The 23,954-nt window shown below is 41.5% G+C and overlaps 1 protein-coding gene across 6 annotated transcripts in view; it reads right to left on the reverse strand.

Annotated features, from left to right (window-relative positions):
• ATP2B1 (ATPase plasma membrane Ca2+ transporting 1) overlaps nt 1–23,954 on the reverse strand; it is a 275,992-nt gene that overhangs the window by 250,807 nt on the left and 1,231 nt on the right. The gene's annotated exons all lie outside the window — the stretch shown is intronic.

A 23,954-nucleotide genomic window follows, 5' to 3' on the forward strand; every position in this document is an offset into this window, starting at 1 on the left:
ACCGCCAGTCTATTGTGGTCTGACGAGAGATCCAAAACGCAGAGGCCTAAGGTCACATGTACACATTTAGGAGCTTTTGACATTTTTTTTGCCAAAGCCCCTGAACGCAACTCAATAAAAGCCTATGTGTCCATATACACAAGCTTTTACCAGAGTTTAGGAGCAGCAGAGTTTAGAGGCAGTTAAACATTCCTCTTCTGAATGCAGAATAATCGTGTTCATGAGAGAAACGTTTTGGCCAAAAACTGCTAAACGCTGCAAAACACATGTAAAAGCAGCTAAATGCGTCTAAACTAGCCGCATTTAGCTCATGGGCATTTCTCCATGTCAATGGAAAATGCTCTACTGTCAAGAGAGTTTAAGGACTAGGTGAGTTCATGTGTACATGAGGCCTTAGACGTGCAAAGAAATCTGAGTACCCATTAACACCCCTACTGTGCTAAGACACTGTAACAGCACATTTGAAGTGTTTGGTGCCCCTCTGTTGGTTTTCTATTGTGTGGAGTTTTGGATCTCAGCTAGTAACTCTTTCAAAACACATCACAAAATGATAATGTAAATGCCATATGGATGTTTGTGGCACATTTGCAGAGTGTCTACATTGACATCAATGGAAGCGTATATGGAGCAGTAAAGCCTGGCAAATAAGAAGTCAGGTCAATTTTGACACAACACTAACCGATAGTGTAAAAACCACTAGGTGCTGCAATGGATACAATTGAGAGGTTTTGGTGGAGATTCGCAGTCATGAAACACCTGCTTTTGAAGCTAGTGTAAACTTAGCCTTATTTGCACCGTAACAAAAGCCTCAATATAGGTGGCTCATTATGTGGCTATGCCATTCAAAAATTAGGCATGTTTTAACAGATTTAAAACATTAAATCTTAAAAAGGGCAAAAAATATCTATCTAGTAATCAAAATTTGGCTTGATGACCTGGAAGTCTTAGACAGTTTAAGATTACCAGTCAGAAACAGGCATATATAAGAATATAAATTGCTAGGTCTTGCTATTAAGTTGTATTCACTTCAAGCCAGAGCAGTGTTTGCTTAGTGTCAGCCTCTTAGGCACCAAAAGGGTTGTCCAATCTCCTGTCTCAGCTCAATGCTAAAAACAGACAGACACGTTTTAGCTTCTAAAGAATGGTAAACCAAATCAATTAACCACCTGCCGACCGCTGACAGCAAATATACTGAGAGCGGGCGGCAGACAGTCACGTACAGGTATGTGATCAGCCTCCTTCCTGGTTTGATTGGAGACAAGTTTGCAGGGATGTTGAATTTATATCGCCTGGGACATGTATTTCCGGGCACGTAGCTTTTTTTTTTTTTTAACCCCCGAACCCTGCTACGGGCAAGGAGCAGGGCTCACCCATCAGGCAGAAGCATTCGGGCGGCAGCGCTGCCACCAGATTGCTTTCACACAGCCTATAGTTCCAGCCTCCACCCTACATGTGAACCTCCCCCCCACCCACTATGTCTCCCGGGCTCCGCTTGCCCATCTGCATCAGCCGTCAGCAAGAGGGGAGGGAGGAGAGTGGACATGTCTGCTCCCCTCCCCTTCTTGTCCTGACCTGGAAGTGACATGTAATTTCCGGGTCCCCGTTGAAAGATTTCCAGGCCATTTATGGTCAGGAAAGAAATAAAGCAGTGCGATGTGCAGTGCACTATATTCAGTGGAGTACAATGGGAGACACCCAAGGTCTTTTAGACCTTTGATGTCTCAAAGAGAACCTGTCACCCAAAAATCACATAGGGGACGTGATATATATAAAAAAAAAAAAAGAAAAGAAAAAAAAAAAAAAAAAAAAAAAGAAAGGAGGCCCCCCTACCCCCATATATACAAACTAAGAGCACGCACTGGGGCGCCTAGGCATGAAAACATTGATTGCGATACACATTACGTATCGCTGTGCACGCCAGAATAAGAATAATTCTAGCACGAGACATCCTCCATAACACTATATGACCTATAAGAGGCTTTAAAAAGGTTGCCTATAGAAAATTTAGGGTACTGTAGTTCATCGCCATTTCACAAGCGCGCACAAATTTAAGGTTTGACATGTTGGATATCCATTTACTTGGTGCAAGCTCGTCTTATATTTTACCAAAAAAAAAAAAAAAAATTAAAAAATGGTGTAATTTGCTTTTTCGAGACATAAAATGAATGAGTCTTATTTTCTGAAATTTTGAGGTGACATTGTGTGACATAAAAAAATTGGAACTACTGCTATTTCATTCTCTAGGGTGTCTGCTTTCAGAAAATATATAATAATGTTTGGGGATTCTGTGTAATCCTCAAGCCTAAAATAATTTTTTAAACCCGATGATTAAGCTTGACACTTTTTTCCTTTTGATTTTAAAAGCCCCAGATATTAATAAAAAGCACCTCAGATTTAAATACGGTTTTAGTTAAATGTAATTTATTTATTTTTTTTTAATCTGGATAAATAGATTGACTGGAGGTCAAATGGTTAACAAGTAACTTGTTAAGGGGAAAAATTTTAGACTTTGTAGCAGTTTCCTACCTTTCAATGCTCTGAAGAATAGCGGATTTACCACGTCCTTTGCAGACAAAATCTGAGTGGGAGGGATGCATTCCTTTGTTATATTGAGATTTTTAGGCATGTTATTAGCACTGAAGGGAAGAAAATGGACAGCATGGGAATAGGCCTTGAAGCCAAACAATGTGCTGGTAATTTTACTCAAAAAAAAAAAAAAAAAAAGAAAGAAGGAGGACCCACAAAGAGAAAATAGTGAACCATTACAGGAGCCATACAGCAGAGCCTGCATAGTTATGCTCTTGGAACCCACCACTTACATCTGCCCACTGAGAGGAGTGTGAAGATGTGGCTCTATGCAGACGAGTACAAAAGGTTGTATAAAGCATATGCACTGACATTGTGTGCATTCGGAGCATACATCTGTGTGCTCTACACAATCCCAGCACCCAACTGCTTACAGCCACATTGCCACATGCAGCCATCCATTGTGCTGAAGTAGACAGACAATTGCCCTGGAAAACCAATCATGCAGGCTCTGCAAGATGTATGGCCATGTGCATGCAAGTCTAAAGTTCCAAACTCCGGGAGGCGTATTATTAATTATTTAACAAGAATGCAACAAACTCCTGACTATACTGCGTGCATGCACACAAAATAAATGTTTTATATATTTATTAACTAAACACACACACCTATGTGAACCCCTTGGAATTAAAAAGGAGGAGGAGAAGTATGGCCAAAGCTTTTTTGGCTATACATCTGTGGGTCACAGGAATCCAGTTCATTCTGCACTCCTGTGACCAGTTTCCAGCCAACAGCGGGCTAAAACCCACTGTTGGGTGGCATCAGAGACGGTCCAGGCTTTGCAAAGATCCCAACCATATGGTCGGGACTCACCCAGAAGCCTGGACCAGCACCTGGCTCAGCCTCCGCGTTCCGCTAAGACAGTCACCCTCCCCCCCTTCACAGTCCAGAGAGCCAGTGACTGACAGTCACAGCTCTCTGCTCAGAGTGAAGAACTGAGCGATCGATCAGTTCTCAGCGCAGAGCCAGCGGGGGACAGATGCAGCATAACCTAGAAGACATGGTTATTGTGCACAGCAGCACTAGATTCTGTGTGCACCAATTTTAGATAATCTCCCCAAATGTGCTTAGGCTGATAAATACACAAAACAATTCTAATTTCTCGCATCTCTATTGAATATGTGCTTTACACATTCACAGCACCGGAGGGAAAAAGCAAGTGAACCCATAGAGTAGTTACTTCAATGAAAGCTAACTGAAAACAGTTTACACACCTGGAATCAAATTATTGGAGTTTGGAGGTGTGGTGTAGAGCTACTTTGATAAGACACTCAAACATTTTAGGACTGCGGTTCAATAAGATTGATCAGCTGATGTGAATCATGCCCCACAAAAAAGGAGCTCTCTGAAGACATACAATCAAGACTAATTGATCTGCAGAAGGCTGGAAACAGATACAAAGCAATCTCAAAGTGTTTAGGCATCCATCAGTGGACAGTTAGAAAAATTGTTTCTAAAATGGAGACAGTTTGGTACTGTGGCTACTCTTCCTAGAAGTGGGCTCCCAGCCAAGATGACCAAAGCATAACAGAATCCTTAGAGAGGTAAAGAAGAACCCATGAGTAACAGCTAAAGGCTTGGAGACATCAGTGGAACTAGCAAACATCCCTGTTCATCAATCCACCATATAAAAGTCTTTGAGCAGGCAGGGTGTCTATGGCAGAACACCAAGGAACAAGCCACAGTTCTCAAAAGAAAAGAAAAAAAAAAAAAAGCCCACATTGCTGGGCACCTGAACTTTGCCAAAGAGAACCTTGACAAACCAAAATGCTACTGGGAAAATGTTGTGTGGACTGATGAAACAAAAATTGAAAGTTCAGGAAGAATACTCAGCACTATGTATAGAACAAAATGGGCACAGCTTACCAACATCAAAACATCATCCCCGTGGTGAAGAATGCGGGGGGGGGGGGGGCATGATGTGGGCTTGCTTCACTGCCTCAGGAGCTGGACCACTTGTCATCATAGAGGTGAAAATTCCCAAGTTTATCAAGATATCCTACAGTATAATGTGATGGTGGTCAGCCAGCTGAAGCTCAGTAGAAGTTGAGCAATATAGCAGTACAAAGACTCTAAGCAAAGTAATTTCACCACAAACTGGCTTCAGAAAAAGAAAAATGTGCCTATTGAAATGGTTCAGTCAAAGCCCAGACCTTAACCCAGAAAAATGCTGTGGAATAACTTCAAGTGAGCTGTGCACACCAGACATCCTACAAAATGTGTGAGCTGAAGCAGTTTTGTAAAGAGGAATGATTCCTCCTGAATGTTGTACAGGTCTGACCCAGAGCTACTGAAAGTAGAGCTTCTCCTGGGAATCACAGTTCACTCTGCACTCCTGTTACTCATTTTCAGCCAACAGTGGGCTGAAGCAAGCTGTCACAGCTTAAGTCACAGAGCTGGTCCAGGCTTCAAGAGATCCCAAACATATAATCACGATCCATCCAGAAACCTGGGCCAGCACCTGGCTCAGCCTCTCAGCAATCTGAGAGCCCGAGCATGCTGCTCCTGCTCCCTCCACAGCCCAGCACTCCAGTGAGTGCTGGGAGGGGCAAAGCAGAGAGTCAATGACTGAGTCACCAGCTCTCTGCTTACAGAACTGAGTGTTTAGTTCTCAGTCTCAGAGCCATACTTCTCACTTCAAAGGTTTACTTTTTCCACCAGCCCTGTGAATGTTTAACTGGTGTGTTGAATAAAGACATAAGGAGTTAGAATTCTGTGTGTTAGCTGCTTCAGCACATTATGTGTCTACTGTGACTTAGATGAGAATCACATTACATTTTATGGCAAATTATTGCAGGAACACACACACACACACACACACACACACACACACACACACTTGCTTTGCACCCTGAAATGAAGACAGACAGTTTTTGCTTTATTCAGCTGCATTTACACATTGCAACATATAACATCCAAGTGAAAGAACACCAAAAAAAAAAAAAAATTCCTGGAGTTGGAAAAAGGATCAGGTGTAGCTAATCACCACCTCAATGGCACACAAAGTCATCTGACTTTCAACCATGGTCATTTTGATTAGCTCAGCATGAAAAAAAGAGCTTTCCTGAAGCATTTCAGTCCCTGATAGTGCAACTATGGGTTGCAAGGCACCGTCAAAAGATTTCCACGATAAAGTTGTGGACAGGCAAAAGTCAGGAGATGGATCTAAAATTTCAAAGGCCTAGAAGCACAGTGAAGTCAGTGGAAGCTATCTGGTACAAAGCAGACCCTCCCAGGATCAGGACATCACTCAAAACTGAATGTAAGCCTGGAGTAAACTAGTCAGAGAGGCTACCAAGAGGCCTACAGCAACTCTAAAGCAGTTGCAGGAATTGATGGCAAAGTGGTCATTGTGTGCATGTGACAGCAATATCACAAATTCTCTACAAATGTGGCTAGTATGAGTTGCCAAAAAAAAAGCCATATGCAGTCAAGACCATTTTGTCAAAACCATCCCTACAGTAAAGCATGGAGGTGGCAATATCCTGTTATAGGGGTATTTCTCTACAGCAGGGACAGAAGCACTTGTAAGGATAGAAGGAAAAAAAGGATGAAGCAAAATAGTCAAATTCTTCAGGGACATCTGCTGCCCTCTGCCAGAAAGTCCTCAATGGGAAGGTGGTTTACCTTACAACTTGACAATGAACCAAAGCACACAGCAAAAAGGAGGGAAAAAAAAAAGTGAATGTCCTTGCATGGCCTAGTAAGAGCCCAGACTTAGAAAATCTGTGAAATGACTACAGTCCACAAAAAGTCACCACATTTAACTGAACTTTTAAGTTTAATAGTGCAAAGCTAGTATCCCAACAGACTAAAAGGCTGTAATTAAAGCAAAAGCTTGTTCAACAAAATACTGACACAATGGGGTGATCCTTCTTCCAACTCAGTGATTCTGTTTTGATTTTTTTTCTGACGTGTTGGAGGTTATAAGGTGCATTGAGTAAATACAGCTGGATAAAAACAAAAACCTGTTCATTTCAAGCTGCAACACAACAAAATGTGATTTTTTTTTGGGGGGGGGGGGGGGGGTTGATTATTCTTTTCTAGAAAATATTATATAATTTTATTTACATATATATCACATACACCTCTGTCCAACTTAGAAGAAGCATGCAGCCATTGAAGTCTGAAAATCCAAACTCAACTCCCATTCTACATACTTGTCTCGCTAGACTACCAGTCCAGGACGAGGAAGACAGACTTCACCTTTAAAAAGAAACATCACCTGAGAAAAGCATTGAGACAGCCATTGAAGACTCCTCATTCTGATAGTATAATGTTTAATATAAGTTACTAAGCCAGAGCACATTTGCAGATCTCGACCCTCTCTATATGCATACTTATTTGCGATCAGTGGCTTAAAGTTGTTGTGAAGACTCAAGGTTTTTTTTTTTAACCTTCATGCATTCTATGTGCAGCAGAGAAGCACTCTCAATTCAGCGATGTGCACTGGGAGTCTCAGCTATCCCGGGACTCCTTCATTGGCTGAGACAGAAGTGGGAGCCAGGGGCAGAGCGGAGCCACAGCTCTGTGTGTGAATGAACACATGGAGCAGGGGGTGCCCCCATAGCAAGCTGCCTGCTATGGGGGCACCCAACAGGAAGGAGGGGTCAGGACAGCCTGCAGGGGGACCTAAGAGGAAGATCTGGGCAACTCCGTGCAAAACCTCTGCACACCGCAAGTATAGACATGTATTTTTAAGGGGGGGGAATGTAAGCCTTTAGTATCTTTTTAAAGTAGTCAACAGGTCCAACTAACCAGCACAGCAGAACAACAATTCGACAAATCGCATTTTCAGAAAGTCAGCAATACTAACCTCCATATTTTAGAAAATGCATATTTCAGTAATGTCAGCTCTTACCTTCCGTTTATTACAAGGTCACTTTAACCACTTGCCAACCACATTATAGCCGAATGACGGCTACAGCGCAGTTGTCCTGTTCTGGGAGAGAGTCATCCCCAGGAGAGCCCACCCGGCGATCTCTGTGATCGCCATGTCCTACGGACACAGCTGATCACGTGATGTGGTTAAACGCAAAGCACAGCGGCCTTTTACCACGTGATCAGCTGTGTCCAATGACACAGCAGATCACCAGGTAAATACAGTTGCCAGGTATCGGCTACACTTTCTTCACGCTGTCACAGCGTGAGGAAAGCACTGACATGAACCGGCAATTGTCAGCAAACAGATCGGCACTGATCATCAGTGTACTGATGATCAGTGCCCATCAGTGCCACCCATTAGTGTAGCCTCATCAATGCACATCAGTGAAGGAGAAAAAAAATTACCGGTTTCCAAAATTTTAAATAGAAATAGTTTTCTTAAAATTTTTTTGTTTTTTTTGTTTATAGCTCAAAAAATAAAAACACCCAGCAGCGATTAAATACCACAAAAAGAAAGCTCTATTTGTGTGGAAAAAAAAATGATACAAATTTCATATGGGTGCAGTGTTGCACGACCGCACAATTGTCATTCAAAGTGGGACAGCGTTGAAAGCTGAAAATTGGCCTGGGCAGGAAGGGGGTATAAGTGCCTGGTAGGCAAGTGGTTAATACAGGCCTATATACTTTAGAAGATACCAGTTATAAATGCACACTTCTACCTCGAAAGACTAAAGAGTATGCCAGTAGGACAGCAACTAACGATTATTTTTACAGTCAGTTGGGACGATTAGTGTTAGGATAAACCAGATAAAAACCTCAATATACCATTTTTTTTTTATTTATAAATTTAAATGAAAAATTAAACACAAACTGCGAAATATAAATAAACTTAACACCTACATAAACTGGAACCGCCCCCTTACTTTCTTTGAAGCTATTTGCTCCAGCTCTGAGCCACAACATTTAGCGTCAACCACTTACTACTGTTCAGTACCCATTTGACAAAAATGCTCAACAGCCTGTCACTCCTGGGAAAAAGACCTAGCTACTAGTCCGTCAGAAGCAGACTGGGAACATACCTACACCTATACTCAAAAGCTCTGTTAATGTCTCGACCCAGGAGAATGGATATAAAATGTTAACGTGTTGGTATAGGACCCCATCGAAACTCCGCCAGTGCAACCCCTTGGCTTTGAATATTTGCTGGAGATGTGGTGTGACAATGGGGTCCATGCTAAATATCTGGTGGGAATGCCCATTAATCCAGACATACTGGGCGGAGGTGCACCATATTACCGCCTTTGTCTCCACCCTTGCTCTAGATTACCCAGCTCAATTCCTACTTCACCATACTTCCGCCCCAAACAAAACATTTTCAGTCACCAACACCAAGCAGATGAAACTGATTAACAACCCCCTCTGCTACTTAACTGACCAGATCAATATCCCAGGAGTTAACTGACTTGATGCTATACTCTGATTAAAAAATGTTCCTTAATTTTTTGGCGTGATGTATGTCTGCCTCTCTCTCATCATATAATATACCCAGAAGCAGGATATTCAGGGTATTTTAATAGCCAGACATGAAGCTACATACTTTCTTGCATGGATATAATTTTAAATAGAAAGCACAATACTGGTAAATGTTTAAATTTAATTGTAATGCCTTAATTTATCTCCAGTTTATCAGCCTCCAGCTTCCCTGGGTTCAGATGCTTATCTTCCCAGCACAGAGCCCTTCCGTCACTTCCTTCTCATACCAAGGACTACATGTCCAATGAGTCATTTTTCCTTACACATTCACAAGTTCAGGCACTTACTGACATTTATGAACAGAGTACTGAGCTTTGGGTGTGCTGCATTTTAGAACGGGATACTTCAAGACTGTCCATAATTGTAAAGGGTGCCTTGACCAAAAAAAGATGAGAAACACTGGCCTAAATCACCTTCATGACTGTCTGCATAGCTATGGCACCAACATCATCAGACCAGTACAGCCTTTCCTCTCATTAACTGACATAATGATGTCTTTTGCTGTCTGCAAGTGGGCTGTCCTCCCACTAGCCACTAATGTACACTGACCACATAACTGTTATTCAAACAAACAGGCAAGAAGTACACTCCCCCCCCCTTCCTGACCAGAACATTTTTTGCGATACAGCGCTGAGTTACTTAACGGACAATTGCATGGTCATGCAATGCTGCACCTAAATTAAATTAATGTCCTTCCCCCCCCCCCCCCCCCACAAAATGGGACTTTCGGTGGTATTTAATCACATGTGCATTTTTTTTTTTGCACTATAAAAAAAAAAAAAAAAAAAAAAGTAAAAAGACCTACAATTTTGAAAAAAAAAAAAAAAAAATTCTCCTGTTTGCTACAAAGCATATCCAGTAAAAAAATGTCAAAATATAAAACTTTTTTCATAAATTTAGGGCAAAAATGTATTCTGCTACGTCTTAGCTAAAAAAGGAAGGGGTTAACATCTGGGGTGATCAAAGGGTTAACTGTGTGCTGTGTTACGTGTGTGTGTTTTACTGTGAAAGCACGCGGCTTTGTATTGCTCTGCTATGCCTGCTATGCAGAGCAATACAAAGCAGCATGCTGGTGCTGTCAGGAGAGATATCTGTATTGTTTACATACAGACCTCTCCCTCTGTCACTGTTCCTCGGCAATCGCTGGGGAATCTCCATCCGGGACCCGGTAAAATCGACAACTGTAGCCACCACTGGAAATACAAAATCACGTATACACACACACACGTATGATTTTGCGCAGCCCTGCCACCCTGTAGCAGTACTTCTGCTATAGGGCAGTTGGGAAGTGGTTAAACTCAAGGGGGAAGAAAAAAAAAAAAACTTTACGTTTGTATGCTTTTAAACCTGATGTTTGACATTTGTTTCTTACTGTATATATGCAAGCTTAGTTTTTCAACTAAACAATTATATGACCAAGTGTTCCCAAAGCATTAGAAGATGGCCCCTGAGGCAGAACAACGGATGTTCTCTTTGAAAATCTATCACTTTTTCTTTTTTACTGAGCCAAAAAGGTAAAAAAGTTATATAGTTTTATGTTACCTCAATCTATCAATCCCTAAACAAAACAGGCTTTTTTGCAACAAAGGTGGAGAAAGCACTCAATGTAGCCTAAACTTCTACCTGCTTAGCAGATATTTTTATATCCAATAGAACTGAATGAAGAGTATACTGCATATGCATAGCTCTGAAGATTCTAAAAAGTAGCACAGTGGTTTTATAGGCGAGGACATCCAAATATAGCAAGCAGGTAGCCAATTAGCACTCTGTCTTGTAGCGGGGTGGTCTTGGCCATCTAAAAACAGCAACAGTAAAATCACTAAGCAGCACTATAGTAAAACAGGCAACATTTCCACTTTACAGCTACACATTTCTATACATCTTATGTGCTCAAAAGCTGAAACACCTTTCCAACTTATAAGTAAAAAAAGAGTGGAAAAAATGTGAACATCTAACACTGGGGCTGGAATCATACCATGTCCTTTTCATTTAGCTCACTTTGACAACTGTTGAATGCACTGCATTTGACATCAACACATTGTATTGATGTACGGGTTCTGTGTTCACAACTGATTTCAAAATACAATTTTAGTGTTGCAGCATGTGTTGATGCATTGCAAGTCCTCATGCACATTGGACATTTTGATAACGCTGGTAACGTTAGCTGTGTAAAGTCACGTTAAAAAACGCAAGTTGTTCAGCTTTTTTTTTTTTTTTTTAGCATTTAGCAGAGTTTTCCCACATTTGCTTTTTTTGCAGAAAAAAAAAAATCCAAAAATGCCGGTTTGCTGCGTTTTTTCAGCATAGAGCATTTTTACAGCCAAAATACTCCTCTAGAAACCCACTAGTCCTGGGGTTTATTTCTAGCCAAAAAACAATTACAGTCTATGTGTGCATGGACACATAGGATAATATGCTGGGGGGGGGTTTACTAGCTGTAGAAAAAAAATGGCAAATGCTAAAAGCAGCCGCTGTAAAAACGTCAAGTGTGTATGTGGACAAATGCAGCATGAATCAACCATATGTACACAAAACACAACTTGAGTGTGTGAACAGGGCAAATTGGAAACAATGGATTCCAGGTAAGTCATTGCATTTGGGCCTGCAACTGAAACAATGTGAATAAGCCCTAAAGCTAAACTATGGACAGATCTAAAGACACAGATTAATGCAGCTATGTAATACATTTTGAGGAATTCATAAAAAAAAAAAAAAAGTCAGACACCCTATTGGGAAGCAGAATGGAAAGTGTCAGTACCTGCACCAGATTCATGTATCTGTCACAGGCAGGTACATGCATGACCAGGCCTAGAACAAATGCAGAGTTGTACACAAATTCGAGTACAAGGGTGCCAAGAGTGAATACACTAACCAGCAATGAGAAGGTCAAGCAAAAACAGAATGTTGTCTCCTGCTGAAGCCTGTAATGTACAGATCTGTTTAGAAGGGTGAGAGTGACTTATTCACAACTTGCCACACTGAAGCAGACCTTCACATAAAAGCTAAATATATAGATTGAATACATTCATGGAGAAGTTTAGCCTGCCGAAAGAATTGTATTTTTGTTAATTACCAAGATTTACACAGCCCTGCCAGACCTGACCTCTCTCTACTGATGCAACAAGGTCTTTTGCCCTGCCTTCACCCTGTGACTAGGCAGTGAAGGAGAATCAGAAGGCCGATGAGCTCATCTATCCTTCTGGTCTCTCTTTATTAGCGTACTCCTTGATAACCCATAAGCACTGCAGCACAACTGACTGGCCTCTTAAGCTGCTTCCCTATTTCCCAATCATTCAGGGAATGGCAAGAGGCAGTCAAATACAGGTTCCTACACTGGTTTCTTTTTAAAAATAGACTTTCAAATTCAGTTACTTATACGAATCTGTATTTTATCTGCCTGTATTTCAGGTTCAGCAGACTGTGGGTGGAAGGCATTATTTGGTGTTCAAATATTGTAAAGCCATATGGATGCAGTAAATAGACTGAAGGATAAATCACCTGACTTACTTTTCTTTCCATTGCTCAGAAGTCCATGTTTTGCACCATTAAGGCCACGTAATCTGGCAAAATCAAAATGCAGGTTTGAATGGCAAATCTGCCAAAAATTCCAGCCTTGAAAGACTAAATTTCAGTTGATTGGGTGACAGAGGTACTGATTTAGTTCCGAACACCTCAACAAATGCTGCAGAGGTATAGAGTCATAATAGTCCCTGCTCTCAAGAAACTAACACAAACAATCTAAGGTCCCCAACATACATTCATACATACTAAGGCCAATTTACCTAACCAGCATGTCTTTGGAGTGTGGGAGGAAACCGGAGTACCCAGGGAAAACCCACACCTGGAGAATATGCAAACTCTGTACATGTAATGCAATGGATGGGATTTGAACCCACCCACGAGCTGCTAGGCAGAAGTGTTAACCACTTGGCTACTGTGCTGCCCCATATACTTTGACCTATACTATAGTTATTGGGCTTAAAGAGATGTACAAAATGCTGACCTAAAACAAAAGCATTTAGTACAAAACAGACACCTTAAAAACCTAGAATGCCTCCAGGACTTATGGAACTGGTCTGAAACTTAAATCAGAGCTCCAGCCAAAAGGGAAGTTCCACTTCAAGGCCTTGTCGCCAGCTCCCATTGTCACCTTTAAAGCGGGAGGGGGGGGTGGTTTGGTTGCAGCGGGTACCCGATTTTGACATGTATCCGCTATTACCAGCAGCAAACACCTAGGCAGTTGGAACTGCAAGTTGTCCTACCCCCCATCTCTTCCCCCCCCCCCCCCCCCTTAGTCTTCTGGGACACAGCAGGTCTCAGAAGTCTACGGGACTATTCGCAAGACGCAGCACTACTCGTGCATGCGTAGTGGGCTCCTGGCTGTGAGGCCGCTGCAAGCTGTCACAGCTGGGTACTCAAACCTAAGATACTGGCACCGGGGAGAGAGAACGGCAGGTGAAACTGGCTGCGGTGAGCACACCGCTGGATCGAGGAACAGGCAATTTAAAAAAAAAAAAGTAAGCAGCTACAGTTTCTGTAGCTGCTGACTTTTAAGGGTTTATGTTTTTACTGGACCTCCGCTTTAAACGATAAGTTCACCTTTGGGAACATGGATTCCCACTCCTGTAGCTGCTGCCCGCTCAGCTGCCTCTAGTGACAGCAAGCGGGGGATCTTCTACCCACGCTAGCTGACACTATTTAAGACAAAAAAAAAAAAAAAAAAAAAAAAAAAAAAAAAACACCCCACAGCCATCCTGCAATACATTATATTTTTGTTCTTAGGTTTAGCACAATTGAACATAAAGGGTCAGAGGGCCATTTGTATTCAAAATTCGAGTTGAGGGCCACAAATAATTGCTGCATGAGGCTTTCTGAAGTGGAGTTCAGCTCAGAGTAAAGGCAAGAATACTACCCCTCAGGATCAGTGTCATTGGCTGTAATAATAATACTCAGTATTGGTGTCAAACAGTAATAAACTCCCCTCTCCCCCAGACTGCTGTCAGTAACAATGGAAGTAGTGATAAACCTTTAACAAGATGATCATTATACATTATTAAAAGATACATTACAGTTAGTATTGAAAAATGATACCTTGAAGGGCATATAGGAAATGCAGCCTAAAGTCCAGGGCTTTTGTCATTTACAGATGCAAATCAACACTGCACCAACCCACAAACACCATAATACACTGGTTGCATGTAATCTGGGCCCTCCCCTAAAAAGGCACAAGAAAGGAGCTCTCTAAAATACATTTATACAGGAGCACATAAAACTCAGAATCAAACAAAAATAACAAATACATTTCACTTACAACCTAAAGATTACTTTTAAAGAGAAAATTCCATAGAGCTGCAGGAAAAAGTAAAAAACTAGTGGAAACAGATAAAGCGACAGCTATGACTACCCGTAACAGAATACTAGATACTTTTACCTCATTGGGAAAAAAAAAGAAAAAAAAAAAAAAACAGAAAGTCCAACATAATCATGCTCCAATATTGCAAAATATGCACAAAAATGTGCAAATAGTCCTTCCAGAAATCCAAAGAGAAAAAAGTACCCAATAGTCCAATACCACTGTAGAGAAAAACATCTCAGATCCGGTGGTGATGTGTGACAATGCTTACCCAGAATAATTTGACTTTGATTAATGAAGGCCAACAACACTTTAGGGGTTAACGCGCCTGACAGTAAAACATATGAGGAAACGCGTTGGATGGTGCCCAACATGACATCACCACGGTTAACGGCCACAAGGATTGCATTGCCGTTTTTATGACTGCTGCAGCTTTGAGAGTATGACGACTTTTAACCACTTGTCCACAGAGTACTTTTACACCCCCCCTCCCCCCGTTGCCAGGCAAATTTTCACCTTTGAGGGATGTTTCAGTTTAAATCACAATTGCACTGTCATGCAACACTGTACCCATATAAAATTTTCTATCATTTTTCCATACAAATAGAGATTTCTTTTGGTATTTAATCACCACTGGGTTTTTTTATTTTTTGCCCTAGAAACAAAACATTGAAAACCTTGTGCGTGTGTGTGTGTGTGTGGGGGGGGGGGGGGTTTGTTTCCATTCCGTTATAACATTTTGCAAAATAAATATTTCTTTCTACACAAATTTACACCAAAATGTATTCTGCCACATTTCTTTGGTGAAAATAACCAAAATCAGTGTTTATTGTATAGTTGGTAGGAAAGTTATTGACTCCACAAACTATGGTATATGTCTAAAAAGTGTTAAATCTTGGGATGTACTGATGGCTGATCTCCTTTGAGGACCAAAAAAAAAAAAAAAAAAAAAAAGTCAGGACAGTACACATACCCCCAAAATGACCGCTTTACAGAAAATAGACAGTTTGAGGTATTCCATAAGAGGCATGGCAAGTATGTGAAAAAAAAAAAATTAAATACAATTTTTTCCAATTTCTTTTTTTCTGAATTTTCTACTATTTCTGTGACCAGAGCAATAAGTTACCATAGTAACGTTGTACTACTCAAATGATCAGGATTTTTTTTCTAACACACACACTCCGATTGCTTATACCAACAAATTACATAGGAATAAGATAGCATTTTTACTGAATGAATCAGATTTTAGTAGTTTTTGTTGTGATCAGCTGTAATTGGCCCAGTCTGTACATGTGATCACTGACAAATCATAGCTCTCAGCACAGTTGTAAGCGGTGAATGGAAGGAAACCATTCATTGTTTACAATTATGTGATCTGCTGATTGGTCACAGTGATCACATGACACTGGCAGAGGGCCAATATAGTGGTCTGTGATTGTCCTTATCTAGTGGACACAACTGGTGACAGATCGCGCCAGAGCATGGCCTGTGGGGCACACACGAAGCACAATCCTGTGAGGACGACATATGACATCCTCCCAGGGTAATAGGGTTCCCGCTCAGCCATCATTGTACAATAGGCCGGGCGGGAAGGAGTTAAATATTGTGCAATATTGTTTTTTAAATAAATCTTCTATATAAGGATATACTGCACTAATGAGTTCTTATGCTTTATATGCCCATATTGCTTGAGAGTAGAGCAGAGCCCAGGGTCAGAGCATTCCATCATGTGCCATGCATCGGTTTGGGATTAATCCCTAAATCGCTGCTGGCTTTTTCAACAATTTGAAAGCCAAATGGTTCCGGTGAGCATCCTCACGTATTTTTACCACTGGATCTCTGAAGTGTTTTTCTTTAGTGTTATTAGACACTATTGGGCACTTTTTGGGATTTCTGGAAGCACTGGTTGCACATTTTTGTAGATGTTTTGCAATAGTGGAGCATGGATATGTTGTAAGCATTTAAAATACTTAAGACTAACAGTTTCATTTCACAGTAGTTGACTACAAATACCATCAATTCATCAAAACACACTGATATGCCATGGTTCTATGGGTACACAAATCTGACAGAACAAAAAAGGCAGAAATTTATTTCAAAATTGCACAGTACAGAGAGGGTCAATTACGATAAACTCAAATTACATAGAAGGAGAAAGCTAGGTAGAATGTGTTAGCAATGACTGATGCTTTTTATTTTAAAAAGTTGTGCTATGTGAACAGAAATAAAACCAATATAAAAAGTAGGTGATATCCTACCTCCCAAGAAAGAGGGAGTTTCTCTGGTGGACTATCGTTTGTGGTTTTTAAGGATGGAAAACCTTGGTTCGATTCCAGTAACAAGCAAAGCGGTGTCACAGGCTGCATACAAGAAACCAACTAAAATGTTCTAGAACAAAAAGGATGCTGACAAAAGTGGCCAAATAATGGACAAGTAAGGAAGTCAGCTTAAGAGACTGTTTTTAAACAAAAACACACAAAAACGCAATTAGGAAGGTAAAAAAAAAAAAAAACATATACCGTATATACTCGAGTATAAGCCGACCCGAATATAAGCCGAGGTACCCAATTTTACCACAAAAAATTGGGAAAAACTATTGACTCGAGTATAAGCCGAGGGTATCAGTGGGAGGAATAGTGCCCCATCATTGGTGTCAGTGGGAGGAATAGTGCCCCATCATTGGTGTCAGTGGGAGGAATAGTGCCCCATCATTGGTGTCAGTGGGAGGAATAGTGCCCCATCATTAGTATCAGTGGGAGGAATAGTGCCCCATCATTGGTGTCAGTGGGAGGAATAGTGCCCCATCATTAGTATCAGTGGGAGGAATAGTGCCCCATCATTAGTGTCAGTGGGAGGAATAGTGCCCCATCATTGGTGTCAGTGGGAGGAATAGTGCCCCATCATTAGTATCAGTGACACCAATGATGCGGCACTATTCCTCCTACTGACACCAATAACACTTGCTGACCCCTGTTGCAGTATGGTGCTGCTGCAGCCAGCATATGTGCTTGCAGCAGCACCTCTGCACTGCACACTTACCGGCTTTTCCCTCACTCGATTTTCGCGGGTCGCCTCGGCTTCGCCTCCTCGCCCGTGATTGGCCGCCTGTGTACCTTTCCTGAGCTACAGTTCTGGCGGCCAATCACCGGTGAGGAGGCGGAGCCGAGCAGCAGGAGTGAGGGAGTGGCCAGAGTGACGGAAGGAGCAGCGCTTCCTGGATGGATCATCGTGGGAGCCAGGTAAGAGCCAGCAGCCCTCTGCCCACCCCTGTACGCGCCCCCCTTGATGGAGCCTCGCGCCCCCCCCTGCAGACGTTGACTCGAGTATAAGCCGAGGGGGCCGTTTTTCAGCACAAAAAATGTGCTGAAAAACTCGGCTTATACTCGAGTATATACGGTAGCATATTCAATAAAGGGGAAGAAAAAAAAAAAAACAGTTTGGGGGGAGGAGGGGGGGGGGGGGGCGGGTACCTGCTCCCACTTCCAGCTCAGTTCGCAGTGAAGAAGTGACCCGAAAGTTCATCCCCTTCCTTGCTCCTGCAGTCTCCTGGGAACTTTCATAAGTCGAATGAGACTGCCGAACCAATCAGGAGGCGCAACTCGCACATGCACACCAGGCTTTGAAGCTGCAAGTTGTCACAGCCTGGTGCCAACAGTAGAGATGCCAGCGCCGTGGAGGATAGAAGGGACTGCGCGGTTGAGTACATCACTGGACTCTGGGACAGGTAAGTGTGTGTTTATTAAAAGTCAGCAGCTACAGTTTTTGTACCTGCTGACTTTTAATAAACAAAAAACAGCTGAAACTCCACTTTAGGGTAGCCAGGTTTGTTTTTTTTACGGATCTGTATGCATCCCATTGCTCTCAATGGACCAGTACACACAGGCCCATAAATATCAGTAAACTAGAGCCGCATCTACATCAGTTATAAAAAAAAAAAAAAAAAACACACACACTACTGCAGTGTTTTGTATGCATAAATCATACCTCCCCCCCCCCCCCCTTTAACATTGCGGGAATAGAAATAATAGAAGATTTTTACGCATGTGAGCTCACGCACTAAACGGAACACACTGCCATTTTTTGGGCAGGACCCTTCTGCCAAGAAATCCTAATTCAACACTATATATAATTAAAAAGAAAAAAAAATTGTAAACCTACAATACGTTTTAAAAAGGTACCAGCACATACCTCACAACTATAATATATAATTTCTTGGGAGATCCAATAGGCAAATACTGACTGGAAACAGAAAGGTCAATGGCTGGCCCATCACCAGTCATCCGCTCTACTGTTTATTGGTACTTAAAACGATGTATGAGCTAAAAAGGCAGTCTATATACACTCACCGGCCACTTTATTAGGTCCACCTTGCTAATACCGGGTTGGACCTCCTTTTGCCTTCAGAACTGCCTTAATTTTCCATGGCATAGATTCAACAAGGTGTTGGAAACATTCCTCAGAGATTTTGGTCCATATTGACATGATAGCATCACGAAGTTGCTGCAGGTTTGTCAGCTGCACATCCATTATGTGAATCTCCCATTCCACCACATCCTATTGGTGCTGTATTGGATTGAGATATGGTGATCGTGGAGGCCATTGGAGTACAGTGAACTCATTTCATGTTCAAGAAACCAGTCTGAGATGATTTGAGCTTTGTGACATGCTGCATTATCCTGCTGGAAGTACCATCAGAAGATGAGTACACTGTAGTCATAAAGGGATGGACATGGTCAGCAACAATACTCAAGTAGACCATGGCTTTTAAATAACGTTCAGTTGGTACTAAGGGACCCAAAGCGTGCCAAGAAAATATTTTGTACACCATCACACCACCTGCCTGAACCATTGATACAAGGCAGGATAGATCCATTTCATGTTATTTACGCCAAATTCTAACCCTACCATCTGAATGTTGCAGCTGAAATAAAGACAGACCAGGCAGCGTTTTCCCAATCTTCTATTGTCCAATTTCGTTTCCCCAGTGTGGTCTTCTGCTGCTGCAGCCCATGTGATTCAAGATTCGACGCGTTGTGCGTTCAGAGATGGTATTCTGCATACCTTGGTTGTAACGAGTGGCTATTTGAGTTACTGTTGCCTTTCTATCATCTCAAACCAGTCCGCCCTTTCTCCTCTGACAAAGCATTTTCGTCCACACAACTGACGTTCAATGAATATGGTCTTTTTTGGACCATTCTCTGTAAACCCTAGAGATGGTTGTGCATGAAAATCCCAGTAGATCAACAGTTTAAATACTCAGACCAGCCCATCTGGCAACGACAACCATGCCACATTCAAAATCACTTAAATCCCCTCTTTCCCATTCTGATGCCCGGTTTGAACTTCAGCAAGTCATCTTCACCACATCTATATGCCTACATGCATTCAGTTGCTGCCATGTGATTGGTAATACAAATTGATAATCAGCCAAACAAGTTAACCCAGCCTCTCTCAATCAGGGTGCCCAGGCACCCTGGAGTGCCTTGAGGTTTCTTCAGGGGTGCCTTGGCAAAATGTCTAAAAATTGCCAAAAACTTGTATACAAGCCAGCGGGTGAATGAAGCCTGACTTAATTACACAAAGCCACAGGTTTTCATTGTGCGCCACTACGACCTAGCCACCGGGATCCTGACAACATCATTTGATGAGGATGTCAGTTGCCTGCACAGCATCCTTGTTTGACTCTTCCCTGCCCCTCTTCGTCAGTGCTGGGATAACATTAGCTCAGTGATGAAGAAAAACAGAAACACTAGCACTAGTCAGAACCAGTGTACAAAAGTGTATTTCATTTGGAAGAATAAATCACCTCTAGCGTTGGGTGTCCTACATGTGTGGATGTTACTGTGTTATATAAAACTATTAGAATATTTTTTTTTACATTTTAGAATGGGGTGCCTCAAGACTGTCCATAATTTTGGAGGGTGCCTTGAAATTGTCCATAATTTTAAAGAGTGCCTTGTCTGAAAACATTTTGAGAAACACGGAGTTAACCTAATAGATGCTGGGGAGTGTAGGTGCAGTCATCAGTACTCCATCAGTATTTGTATATAAAATATTTGCTTTTGCCCAGTTTCAGGATCCCTGGGCAGAAGACGATCTTTTTATTAACCAACTGGGAAGCAGCAGTGGCTACAGCAACTAAAATTATTAGAGCTTATTGCTTCTAAAGAGAAGCATAAAAAAAAAAATTTAAACATTTTCACTTGTTTAGTGTTTAATCTCAGTAATTACAAAGTGTCAGTCACAGAAATGGCATCATATATACACACACAAAGCTAAGTATATTTCCTGGAGAAAGCGATTGCTTTAGATTTTTAATCTTAAATGTTCTCATATTTCAGCAGCCTAAATATTAACTTTTAGTGCATTCTGATGCCGCTCCCTCATCACCCCTAAGTGACACTTGTGTCCCCGCTCTGCCAAGCTCTTTGCTGTGTGGCCTGCTCTGTGCCAAAAAACCTCTACTTGAAAATCTTCCCCTTGGGGTTCTGCTGGGCTCATCACTTGTCATCCACAATCTCCATTCGCTCCAAAAAGAGCTCTTACCCCTCAGGAGTAAGGAATTTTCATTGGAATGACAGAAGATCACGGTGCACATATGCAGGAGAAACAAGATATGAGAGAAGATGAAGCAGTCCAAGTGGAGATAGGTGTGATGAGGGAAGGCAAAGGAGTGTTTTTACACTATACTGATCATAGATTAACAACTTCCTTTAATCAGTTTGATCTTTATAATAACTTTCCATAACACATCAATTTTTATATATCACGCTGAGTGAATGACAGACTGCATAAGCTGATAAAAACCTAATCTATTCCACAGTAGTCATCTTAATATGTTTCAGGCACTGAACAGGGGTGACGTTCAAGTAGTTGCCAGTGCAGAGAAGACCCAAGTGTGGTTACGTTCATTCACAGTTTAATGAGCAAGCAGGAAATGACAAGAAACTGCAGAGCTGCCAACACCAAATCGTATTAAACACACACTGGCATAGTTATTATAAAGATTACAGTATATCAATAGGGATATAAACTTGTACTGATAAAATGACCCTGTGGGTAAATGTCTGATTCTGGTGTACACAAATGTAATAAGCAGCCCTGTATCAGAATAAGTTTCTGTAAATGTGTGCACACTTACCCAAAAAATACCCCCCCCAAAAAAAAAAAAAAAGCAACTCGAAAATTAGACCCCATGTAATTCCAGTTATATGCAACAAAGCCTGCAAACAATATCTTGAAAGGTCCGCTCACCCAAAAGGATGCATTGCTTTCCTAAATCATCCAACAGCTCTACAGACTGTAGCTCTGAGGCATCTTAAGTTTGAAGGCTGTCTCTCTATCACAGCAAACAAGGCTCACTCTACCAGGTTGGGTTATGCTTCATCAATATTATGAACAATACAGCAGGAGGTGAGAGCACCTTAGGCTCCATGCACACGGGGCGTTTTAATAACGCTGGCAACGTTAGCTGTGTAAAGTCATGTTAAAAACGTGAGTTTTTCAGCGTTTTTGTATTAGCGTTTATTAACTTTAGAGGGGGGTTTATACCAAAAATAAATACTTTTTTTAATGTAAAAAAAAATGCTGGTTTGCCGCAATTTACTGCATTTTTACAGCTAAAAACATCCTCCCCCACTAGCCCTGGGGCTTTTGCCAGCCAAAAAACACCCCTGCCAAAAAACGTTGACTACAGTCTGTGTGTGCATGGACACATAGGATAACATGCTGGGGGGGTTTACTGGTTGTAGAAAAAAAAAAAAAAAACCCACACAACACACACACACACACCACACCAAAAGCAGCAGCTATAAAAACGTCCAGTGTGCACGAGGACTACGTTTCAGAAAAACTGACAGAAACAGCTATAGCAGTGAGATCACAGTGTTGGGAGTTCCCAGGAGATGCAAGCCAGCAGGAAACACTTGAGTGGACCACAAATAAAAAACACGCACACCACTAGATACACATTTTTCATTGCAATATGCAAAGAGTAGTAGATGAAGTGTATAACTGCATTAAAATGATTCAGTTATTGAACCTACAAAGCTGAAGCAGCAGCAATGAGAGAGTTATTAAAGACTGGGTAAGATATTTAAAGGCAATCCTAAAAGAGCATGCAAGGACAATGCCCTCGTCTTAAGAAAGGGCAGTTGGAAACAAAAAGGAAACACTGTCATACAAAGATATATACCATTTAACAAGAATGAAAAAATGCACCAGATATTACATCACAGACCACAAATGTTTGTCCATTTATAAAACCTTTACGTCGTGGGTGTCAAACTGGCAGGTAAACATATACAACTAAAATTCTGCTAGCAGCTAAAAGATAAATAAAACAAAATAGCACTAGGTTCCTCAATGGTACAATCCAAAAACGACTGACATCTTTCAGTTCCACAAACATGACAAACTAATTTAATAGCAGCATAAAAAAAAGACATGCAGTAATGACAGCTTCTCAATCCCACCATCTTAATCTCAACCACCTTCCAGTCAAGGACTGCCTGAACTACAGGATCAAAGAAAACAGATCAAAGCTCAGCACAAGCGATCACCTGAGGAATGAGCAGCTCTGAAAAACATGTCCATAGAAAACATAAGAAATCTATTGCAATGCATCATGGCCATATTCATTCTAACTGATCGAGTTATGACACATGACCCAATCAGCACAGCTAACAATAGCAAGAGATGGAACAGCAAACCTGTTATCTTTACATAGCCATAAGATCTCGTCTACTAACCTCTACAAAAACCCAAAACACTTTCTCCTTACAATATTCTGCCAAAGACCCCAACAGGGAAATCAGCCCACAGTGGGGTATTCATTTACATAGTGGCCTATTATCGCTGTGATGCATGACACTACTAGCATAATCCTTATGTAATTACACGCGTTTCTATTAATTGCTTCAGAAGAATCAAGCATATACTCAGCAGATTTCTGTTTTGTCATGTTTCATTATACAACTGGCTGATAAACATTCTAAACGAGGACCTATCTATAAAGACAGATGGACCAAGGACAAGGCTAAAGTTACATCCAAAAATATATATTTACAGGAACTGTGTATTGTGTAAAAAAAACATGCCCTTACAAAAAATAAACAGTTCTATCTGCATTGAACAGATACACGACATAACTGTACTTTACAACAGCTATTCTCGGCAAAAGGGAACCCTTGAAATAACTTTCCGGTCTCAGGGAACCCCTGCTAATAAGGGCTATATCTACAACTCATGACACATTAGTGAGATGGTCAGTGGGAAGAATGCTCCCTACGCTTGTGATCTCTGGGAAGAATTAGCTGTTTAGAGATGGCTTAAAAACAATGGTGTCAGTGGGAAGTTATCTGAGAAGCAGAAACTGCTCATTACTCAAGGAACCCCTAGCAACCTCTGGAGGAACCCCGGTTTAGAATAACACACAACATGCAAGCATGATGCCAGTCGTGGCCGGTAAACCTCAGATTACAGCGGTGTCCCTGGCATAAAGCACAGGTAGGCTCACCATCTGAAATAGTAAGTAGCCAGGAGACTAATCCAGGCTACTTAATCCGAGCCGCACACACAAAACGGTTGACAAGTAGAG

Source organism: Staurois parvus, unplaced genomic scaffold, assembly GCF_062004578.1.
Source record: "Staurois parvus isolate SC_StPar_1 unplaced genomic scaffold, SC_StPar_1.0 ptg000025l, whole genome shotgun sequence".
Classification (NCBI taxonomy): domain Eukaryota; kingdom Metazoa; phylum Chordata; class Amphibia; order Anura; family Ranidae; genus Staurois; species Staurois parvus.